Genomic DNA, 10,477 nt, shown 5'->3' on the forward strand with positions numbered 1-10,477 from the left:
AAGTTATACCAAGGTGAGTTTTCTACATTTTGAACATTGCTTGCTCCAGTTGATTCATCAGTATAGAGGACAAAGTATTCCTGTTGGAGGATTCATTTTGAAGGGAAAAGCATTTATAGCAAGTGGGATATAGCTCTTGAATTTCAAAATACAGCACACTATTACATTAAAAAAAAAAAAAAAAAAAAGAAATTGAGGAGAGTGTGCAAGCATAGACAGCTTGTTCAGAATAGATCAATAAACTAAAACAGCTTTTGGAAAACTAAAACCTGTACAACATGTTCAACATTGATTAAACTGGACTTTTTTATAAATGTCTTCCTGACTACACCCACACATTCAATAACGAAAAATGTCATGGTTTGAAACTGAGCAAGGATACAATAAGTGTCCTTCTGGCCTGCAACAGGACAGATCTTAGAAGTTAAAACCATTAATAATAGGGAATTTCTCTAAACATCAATGTTTTAAAGGTGTAAAATTGCTTTGCAAAACTTATTCTTCTAATTAAAAATTATCAATGACAACAGAATTGTTTAATGAATGGCTGATTTTGGTTAATTAACATATGAAAAGAAGAAAGACAAATTTTTATTACTTTTTGAATAACTGCACTATGCAGAACAACCCACTAGTATTAGATCAAGTAAAATTAATTGTCTTTTCTCTCAACACAAGATCAAAATTGTAACCATTAGATCATAGTTTATTCCAAAATTTGAAACTATGCATTGGAGAGGGATTGTTTCAATTCTTCTGGATAGCATTGATAAAGGTGAGAATTTATGAAAAAATCTGACCTCAATACTTATGATTGATTAGGCCTGGAAAAATGTCAGTTCTACCACCCTGAGGAAAAAGAAAATACCACACAGTCATCAGAGTTGCTAGGATAAACAGAATGCATCCCTCTAGACATTATTTTGGGACTTCTACCAAACTGTAGTGCAGTAAAACTGTAGTACCATAGCTTACTGTTGAGGATTTTATTCTCACAGATGATGAAATTACTGTCTGTCCTGCTTTAACAGATGCCTAATTGTTGACTTTCCAACATGAGGAAGATAAAGAAGAAGTGACAAATGTTCCAGTCATATTAAGCAATACAAGATTATCTATCAACACCATACATTCCAATAGTTTCTAAATAGAAACAAGTGATAATTTTGTACTTATCTGTTAGCCATTACACACTCAAGAATTTGGATCTATAATATCTGATGATATCCAGTTTATTGATATTTGTATATGGAGACAGTTGCCTTTGGCTCAGTGGAAAACTACATTGTAGCTATATTTTAATAAATATTTAGTTGGTATTTTGGTTAGGCTATATTTTGCATGCAGCCCTACTACAGTTAACCCCCCCCCCTAATGTGCAAATATAAAGGCCAAATAATATATATCCTATGTATCTGTCAAAAATCTCAGTTGTTCTTACCTGTAGATCCTAATTCTTGAGTGTGTACTGGCCAACAGATATACACCAAAATTTCTTTACAGCTATCCTCACTATGGAGAATGAATTAGACAATGTAAGATGGAAGTCACTCCATCAAAACAATCACAGATTACTTTTCAAGTAATATTTTGCTCATATGGTTTTTAATATACACCATGTACATAGGCTATGTGATTAAGAAGTTAAATATAGGTGTTTATCTGTATATATGTAGGCTACATGTGTTATGTATTTTTAATAAAACACTTGTTTGTTTTATATTCTTCCTTGCTCTTTATTGGTTATTTAAACTCCTACTATTCTGAAAATCCTATGATTTCTGGAGTTTCAAATTATCAAGAATTGACTGTAGGCTATATCTATTTTTATTCCAGCAAGTCTCTTTCTTAAGAAAAACCAGGCCTAATCTAGACCTTTACCAATGATGAAATTTTTTACTTTCTAGTATAGGCCTACACCAAGTAGGAATCAATCATATTTTCCTTTTTTTTCTCATTTTTTTATCTGCTTTCATTAATTATTATGCTAATTTATTTAACATAGCCTAGGGCTATATCAGGTCATTGGAGGTGGAGAGGAGGCACTGAACAGTAATAAAGTAAACAAAGTCATGAAATGAACATAAAAAGTAGCAATCTTAAAGGTAAAAGCCTAGGAGACCTGTAGTACATAAGGAAATACTAAGAAAACTATTCTTACTTCATAATATGCAGAATAATCTGGTAAAATTCTAGTTAATTGACTTCTTGCTATCTCAGAAAGGGTTTAGATAAGGAAAATGAAACTTTAAGGGATGGGTCTACATGTCCTGGGAAGGTATTTTAAAGTACCCACCTCTACTCCTTCTCCCTCTAGACGGCCCTAAAATTTGCCTACACAACAGATCTATTGAAATTTTGACAAAACAACATTTTACCTTAATTTTCAGTTACTAGCTGCTTTTACTCTGCCTTTAGTTCTGAAAATGCAATTTTTGTTATTTGAGTAGAATTTTGAAACCTTGCAAAATAGATTTTCTGCTTAATTGAAGTACAACAAAATTGTTTTCAGCTTCATAACTTTGCTCAATTCTATTTTATTAGGTTTTAAAGATATGCAAATACATTTCCTAAATTAAAAAAAAACATTGATATGGCTTAAAATTCTACTCAAATAACAGGAATTGCATTTTCAGAACTAAAAGCAGAGAAAGGGCAACTGATAACTGAAAATTAAGGTAAAATGTTGTTTTGTCAAAATTTCAATAGTTATACCTGTCATGTAGGCAAATTGCAGGGCCCTCTAGAGGGAGAAGGAGTAGAGATGGGTACTTTAAAATATGTTCCCAGGAAATACTTTAGCCTGTAGACCCATCCCTGAAAGTTTTATTTTTCCTAACCTAAACACTTCCTGAGATAGCAAGAAGTCAATTAACTAGAATTTTACCACAGATTATTAGGCAAATACTGATAAATTAGGTTAAGTTAGATTAGTTAGATAATAGGCTACTTGGGTGTTTGTTTATAAACAATTTTCAAGATTTAGAGAATAGATATGAAAACTGAAAGATGTGATTTAAAGAACTGAATATACAAGGAAAGAAGCAAACATAAAGGTTCTCCCCTTGCAAATTAAGTTAACTAGGATTATTCTTCATAGGCTATTATAAAGTAAAAATTGTTTTCTTAACATGTTTCCTTATCTAGTGCTGACCTCCTAGGCTTCCACCCAAAATACCTTCTGGTGGAACGTTGGAGACCAAGGTCTACTCCTGAAAAGGTTTATTCTCCTGTCTCAGCTACTTTCCAAGACAGCCTAGGCTAGACAAAAGCCCCTCATCTAGAATTTTGTGAAGATATATTCCTGTTAAGGTAGCATAGCATAATTGTAACTACAGGTTACAGAAGTTTCACCCACTATAAAGCAGAGAAAAACCAAATTCAGAGGTGTAAATTGACTTACTTTTACCAGAAAGAAAAACTAATTTCCCGGGTTTATTTATTCTATTTCTTCAAGGCAATTTCGTTGAGGCATTCCCTGTGTTCTTTTATTTGTCTGATTACTTATCTGACTAATGCAAGTGCTTTAAGAGACGCACATGACGTTAGAGGTTACTCGGATTACCCCTCGAACGCTCAGGACTACTTGTCCGAGGGCTTGCACTTTCTAACCCCGAAAAAAAGATTATCGAGGACAAGTGACGTCAGTGTTACACACTTTTTTAAATGGATAAACATGTGAAATCGTTAAGTCTAGAGGATGTCCTGTGGTGGCGCAGTGGATTTCACCTTAGCTTGGTAATACGGGACCCAGAGATCGAATGACGCTGCAGGAATGCACTGCAGGTCCGACGCAGGGACCTTAGTAGTCAAGAAGAGTCGTTAATTCTTAAATAAAATAATAATTAAGCCTAGAGGAAAGACAAGGAAACTGTAAATAGTGGAAATAATCCTACTTTTCAGTGACCTGTAAGTAATCTTATGCATACTCCTTAGGATCTAAAGGGTTTTTGGTGTTCTAGGCCCGTCTTGTATAGGCTAAGCTTCATAAGGAGTCAGAAGAAAAGTTTTTTGGTTATTAAAAAGGTTGGTTCCTAAACCATCCTATAATTTTTAGTTGAAAAAAAAATTAGAATGATTAGGCCAATACCTATAGCCTTTTATATATTCTATATTTGTTGAGATTGCTACTTAAACTAGATTTTTAAGGTAAAGTAGGGGTAAAATTTTACTTTAATTAATTTTGGCTATCTTTGAAAGAGGTAAGGCTAGTAAAATGAAATTTTCAGGGATGTGTCTACAGGCTAAAGTATGGCCCAGGAAGGTATTTTGAAGTACCTACTTCTACTTCTTCTCCCTCTAGAGGGTCCTGAAATTTTTGGGTGCCTTATTTTTTGGTTATCAGTTTCTTTTTCTCTGGCCTTAGTTCTGAAAAGACAATTCCTGTTGATTGAGCAGAACTTTAAGCCATAACACTGTTTTTTTTTTCTAATTTTAGAAATAATCTTTTATGCCACCTCATTATAGGTTAAATATATGACTTATATTATTTATTCTCCATGAATTTTTGTTTTATTTGATTTCATTTTTGTCAGTTGCTTCCTGTTAAAAATACATTTATTTTTTTACATCAAGCTTCTTCTTTTGTGAAAAAGTTTGAACTGTTTTTCTTTTTACATGTTGCATAAAATGTAAAGGAATACCTGGCCCCTCATTTCATAGATTCAACAAAAGTCTTTGAGAAATCTTATATCAAAATACAACTGACACATTTTAATGTTTTTTTTTTTCTAGATGACATAGACACCATTAAAGTTTTGCATTTGCTTTGCTAAGAATTGTCTTAAAAAGTGCCAAGTTTAGAGAGTTATGTTAATATTCTTCTTGCTAATCAGTATAATAGTTTTTAAAATTCCTTCTGTTTAAAGCATTTTAGAGAGATTCTGATCCAACCATGGGTATATTGTTGTCACAAATGATTTTTCTCAAATGGGCTGGTAGAAAACAAATAGTACATATTATTTCTCTTTTTTTATTATTTCAAGACTAGAATATCACAAAATTAAGCATTCATATTGCTGATTGTATCTTAAGTAAATACAATCCCTGATAGAGTTTTGTTGATACCTGTCTTAAAATTTATTTGTCTAAATAAAATACATATTGTTTGTGGGACAGCAGTGAAAAATGGGAGCAACTATGACTTGAGTTGTTGTTTTTTTTTCAATATTTTCCAAATAATTTTTGTTCTCTGGTGACATTTGTGTTTCTTCCTAAGCGGCTGGCACTCTAGGTTGAGAATTCTTTATCCAAAGGGCACAGGTTTAATTCCTGGCATTAGCAGTTTATTTGGTTTGGGACAAAGGTCAGTGATGTGACACTGTAAGTTCAGCCAGAATTGGCCCCAACTTAACAGGTTACCTAGAGAAATCTGGGGTTAGTAAGCAGGAAAGGCATGCAAGAGCATAGGATGACTGGCTCCTAGCTCCCTATTGCACTTCCTGGCTAAAGGACCGCCTGGATCTTTACTGGGCTTCTGACTTAGCCATAGAAGCTTTCTTTTAAACCTATTAAATATGACTACAAAGGAAGAAATGACAGTAAGTTGGTTCTTCCTTTTCAATGAATTGTTGATGTACAGACAAGAGTGTAGGTCATAAGAGGTGGCTGGTGAATGTTTTGCAAGGTTTAAAAATTTAGGGCTATTGCTCAGGCTGGCAACTGAGCACAAAAGTAAAATTTTGTGAATGGTTTTTCTTTGTGAATGTTATATTTATGTAATGTCATGAAAAAATCTTTGGAATAGAAAGTTTCCTGAGAAAAATGTCTTGAAAAAATGAACTTTAAAAAAGAAAAAAAACGCCTAAAATGAGCACAAACCATGAAAAAAAATTAATTTTTGAAAATGAAACAAAGTATTATGTAACATTTCACGTGTACATCGTCATTATGTAACCATGTGTGCACTGAAATTGCATAATAGCCACGTGCATGTTCCCCTCAGTTACAACCGGGACTTCTCCGCCTGACTAACAGAATCTAAAAATCCCTATCACATAACAACCACAAGTAAACACACCCTATGACAAAGAACCACCTGCATCTTATAAAAAACATTCTCTATTACATAATAATAATAATAATAATAATAATTTATTTATAACCCACAAAGTACATTAAACTGTGGAGTAAACACACAAAAAAAAGAAAAAACAAGACAAAAAACATAATAACATAGCAGCATAACGACATACAACATAAATAAATTACCTCCAATCAAAAAATAAGTGTACTATAAATATGCGCTATAGTATTGCGTCAGACCCAGGTGTGCAAAATAAACACACACAAAAACACAAAGTCAGACACACAAAGATGTAAAGCCAGACATTGATACATTACATGCAAACAGAAGCTCAGTCACACAGGCACAATGGAAGAGAGATAAAACAAAAACACACAAAAAGTCAAGTTCAGACAAAGAATAACACAAAGACAGGCACGGAGACATACAAACAGACGCTTGGTCACACAGATATGGCGGGAGAGAGACAAAAAACAAACTCAAAAACATGGAGTAGAATGCACAAACACACAAAGACATGCACCAAAGACAAGAAAACAGACACTCAGTTGCACAGGCACGATGGGAGAGATGCAACAGACAAATTCAAAAACGCAAAGTCAGGTATACAAACACACAAAAATATGCGCAGAGACAGGAGAGCAGACGCTCAGTCACATGGGTACGACATGAGAGAGAAAATAACATTCAAAAACACAAAGTCAGACACACAAACACAACAAACATGCACAGAGACAGGCAAACAGACGCTCAGTCACACAGGTACCATAGAAGAGAGAAAAAATACATACTAAAATACAAAGTCAGATGCGCTTACGCACAAAGATAGGCAGAAAAACATGCAAACAGACGGTCAGTCACACAGATATGGCGGGAGAGAGACTAAAAACAAACTCAAAAACACAAAGCCAGACATACAAACACACAAAAACATACACCAGAGACAAGCAAACAGACTCTCAGTTACACAGGTACGATGGGAGATAAATATAAAAACAAATTTAAAAATAAAATTTATGACAAACAAAGAGAGGTTCACTTAAACAGAAACGGTGGGAGAGAGACTAAAAATACAGAGAAAAACTAAAAGTCAGACAAAAAACCAACAAAGACGTGTAAACAGACAGGCGCAGAGATATGCAAATAGACGATCATTCAAACAGGCGCGGTGGGGAGAGAGACAAAACATGCACACAAAATCAGACACAAAGAAACAAAGACTGACACAGAGACATACAAAGAGACACTCACTCACATAGGCATGATTGGAGAGAGACAAAAAACACACTAAAATACACAAAGACAGGCAAAGAGGTATACAAACAGACGCTCAGTCACACAGGCACGATGGGAGAGAGACAGAAAACACATACAAAAACACAAAGTCACACATACGAAAACACAAAGATGGTCACAAAGACATGCAAACAGAGGCTTACTCACGCAAACACGGTAGACATGTAAACAGGCACTGAGTCACACAGGTAGGGTGGAAGATAGACCAAAAACACACACAAACTGACACACAAAGAGAGACACAAATACATACAAACAGAAGCTCAGTCACGCAGGTACGGTGGGAGAGGGACAAAAAAAATAAAAAAAAGGACAAAAAACATGCTCAATCACACAAACACGGTGGAAAAGAGAAGAAACACACAGTCAGACACGCAAACACGTAAAGACAGGCAAAGAGACATGCAAACTACCAGAAGACCAAAAACACACACAAAAAGAGACACAAATATATGCAAACAGACACTCAGTCACACAGGCACGGTGGGATAGGGACAAAAAACAAACATAAAGAAGGACAAGAAACATGCTCAGTCACACAAGCACGGTGGGAGAGAGAAAACACACACGAAAACACAAAGTCAGACACGTAAACACGTATAGACAGGCATAGAGACATGCAAACTACCAGGCACAGAGATGTACAAACAGACGCTCAATCATACAGGCCTGGTGAGAGAGAGACAACAACCACATGCAAAAAACTTGAAGTCAGACATACAAACACAGAAAGACAGGCACGGGGGGTGTGGAGCGACAAAAAGCACATACCAAAACACAAAGTCAGACTCAGAAATGCGTGCAAAGACAGGCACAGAGACATGCAAACATACGCTCAGTCACACTGGTACTTTCTGGAAGCAGAAGCGTTTCTCTTTTTCTTCGTTTGCGTGTTTCATGTACTAGCGAGAAAACGTTCTTTATTTCTGGTTACTCATCTTATAGTGAGAAATTTTATATTTGTGACATATTTTGAGCCGAATGTAAAAAAGTTTCTCTTTTTTTTGTTTGTGTGTCTCATTTACTAGCGAAATGTTGTTTCTTCCTGGTTGCCCTCCTTGTAGTAGGATTCTTAAAATTTATGGCCCATCTTGAACCCAATGTAAAAATGTATCTCCTTGTTCTTCGTTTACGTTTTTCATTTACTAGCGAGAACACGCTCTTCGTTCCTCGTTACTCTCCTTATAGTATAGAGATTTAATATTTATGACTCATGTTGAAACTGAAGCAAAAAGGGTCTCTTTTTTCTTCGTTTGCATGTTTCATGTGCTAGCAAGAAAATGTTCTTTGTTCCTGGTGGCCCTACTTGTAGTAGGGACTTTAAAACTTATGACCCATCTTGAACCGAAATCAAAAAAGTGTATGTTTTCTTCACTTGTGTGTTTTATTTTACTTACAAGAAAACTTTCTTTGTTCTGGTTACTCTCCTTACAGTAAAAAATTTACTGTTTATGACTCATATTAAAATGAAAGCAAACACGTGTCTCTTTTTACTTTGTTTTTGCATCTCATTTACTAGCGGAAAAGCGTTCTGTGTTCCTTGTTACTCTCGTTATAGTATAGAAATTTAATATTTAGGACCCATATTGAACCAAATGCTAAAATAGATCTCGTTTTTCTTCGTTTGTGTTTTTCATTTGCTAACGAGGAAACGTATTGTGAAATTCTATTTTTTTTATTATTACTATTGTAAGTAATTAGACTTCTGCTGCATAAAGGGTAATACTTAGGGCCTATTCAAAATATGATTTTGCTAATACCAAGATTCAAATTAATAGAATGTAGTAAACTGTAAAAACAACAAAATGTTACAATTTCCAGTAATCGCTTCTCCCTTCCCCCACTGTCCATTATCCAAGACACTGGAAGTATGCGATCAATAGCTCATGGAGAAAGGTAATAGGGAATCATATTGATTCAAGCGAAAATCATCACTTTCTGCACATTGTCGAGATGTCACTAAGAAATTCACAGAAACAATGATAGCTTCTCAATTAGAAAGTATTTCCCGAACCAAAATATTAGGAAGCCTTTCTTGGTCCAGCTGTCTAGCACACTGTTCCATTTGGGGAAATCTCTTTTTATTCCTAAGGCTGAAAAATTTTTTGGATTACAAAGGTTCCTTGAAAAAAAAACTTGAAAGAAAATAAACTTTCGAAGAAAAAAATGTCTTGAAGAAAAAACAAGTCAGAAGGAAAATAAGATCTTAAAGAAAAAAATATTAAAGTATTACGTAACATTCCTCGTGTACACTGTCATTACGTAAAATCCCACTTGTGCACCGTCATTACGTAATACTCACATGTATACCATCATTACGTAGCGCTCACGCGTGCAACGGTCTTACGTAACACCCTCTTATGTGCTCTCCTCAGTTACAAATGGGTTTTACCCGCATGCCTTGACCTGTAGCATGTCTCCTGATATTGTGGATATTGGATACATCAATATTGTGTAGAATTGGTTGGCCCCCCGTTGGATTTGGCTGCTAAAGCCCCAGTGGAATTGCTCGCTAGGGCCCTTGTTGGAGTTGGTTGCGAGAACCCTGATTGAATCGAATACTAGGGTCCCTGTTGGAATTACTAGCTAGGGCCCCAGTAGGAACTGGATGCTAGGCCACCGGTTCAATTGAATGTTAGGGGCCCCTGGTGGAATTGCTCGCTGTTACTTAACAAAACAGGTGCATTATTACCGGTGCATTATAGCGATTCGTAAGACTTACTATTGCTTACTGTCGTCTGGAAGGGCTATTAGCTCCAATAGTACACCCCCTATGGGTCTGGTGGAATCCAAAAAAGCATCACTGCTGTTATAAACTTACAGCAAAGTATTTTTTTTGCGGAATAACAGTTTAAATAGAATTTGGTAATCTATATATATATAAATAAGTTGTCTGTGTGTGTGTGTGTGTGTCGAGTGACGTCATGTTTGTGTGTCGACAGACGTCATGTTTGTCGACTGACGTCATTATAAGGATTGAGCTGCGTGCGTCATGAATTTGTTTGTCAACTGATGAAATTACATACCGGGACACAAATGACGACCGGGACACAGGGAATATAAATGACGACCGGGAACCTCAAAGAGAAATTACAGACTGGGATACCGGGACACAAATCACGACCGGGACACGGGGAATATAAATGACGACCGGGA

General features: G+C 35.5%; 1 protein-coding gene across 2 annotated transcripts in view; it reads right to left on the reverse strand.

Moving 5' to 3' along the window:
- Positions 1 to 3,502, reverse strand: part of LOC136037121 (rab-like protein 6) — a 79,200-nt gene extending 75,698 nt beyond the window's left edge. The window contains exon 1 of one of the 2 annotated variants that reach the window (XM_065719603.1): positions 3,404 to 3,502. The gene's annotated coding sequence lies outside the window, so the exon portion shown is untranslated. The remainder of the gene's footprint in view (positions 1 to 3,403) is intronic. The other variant, XM_065719604.1, reaches the window with a different exon arrangement.
- Positions 3,503 to 10,477: the final 6,975 nt, after the last annotated feature.

This window comes from Artemia franciscana, chromosome 16, assembly GCF_032884065.1.
Source record: "Artemia franciscana chromosome 16, ASM3288406v1, whole genome shotgun sequence".
NCBI classification, from domain to species: Eukaryota; Metazoa; Arthropoda; class Branchiopoda; order Anostraca; family Artemiidae; genus Artemia; species Artemia franciscana.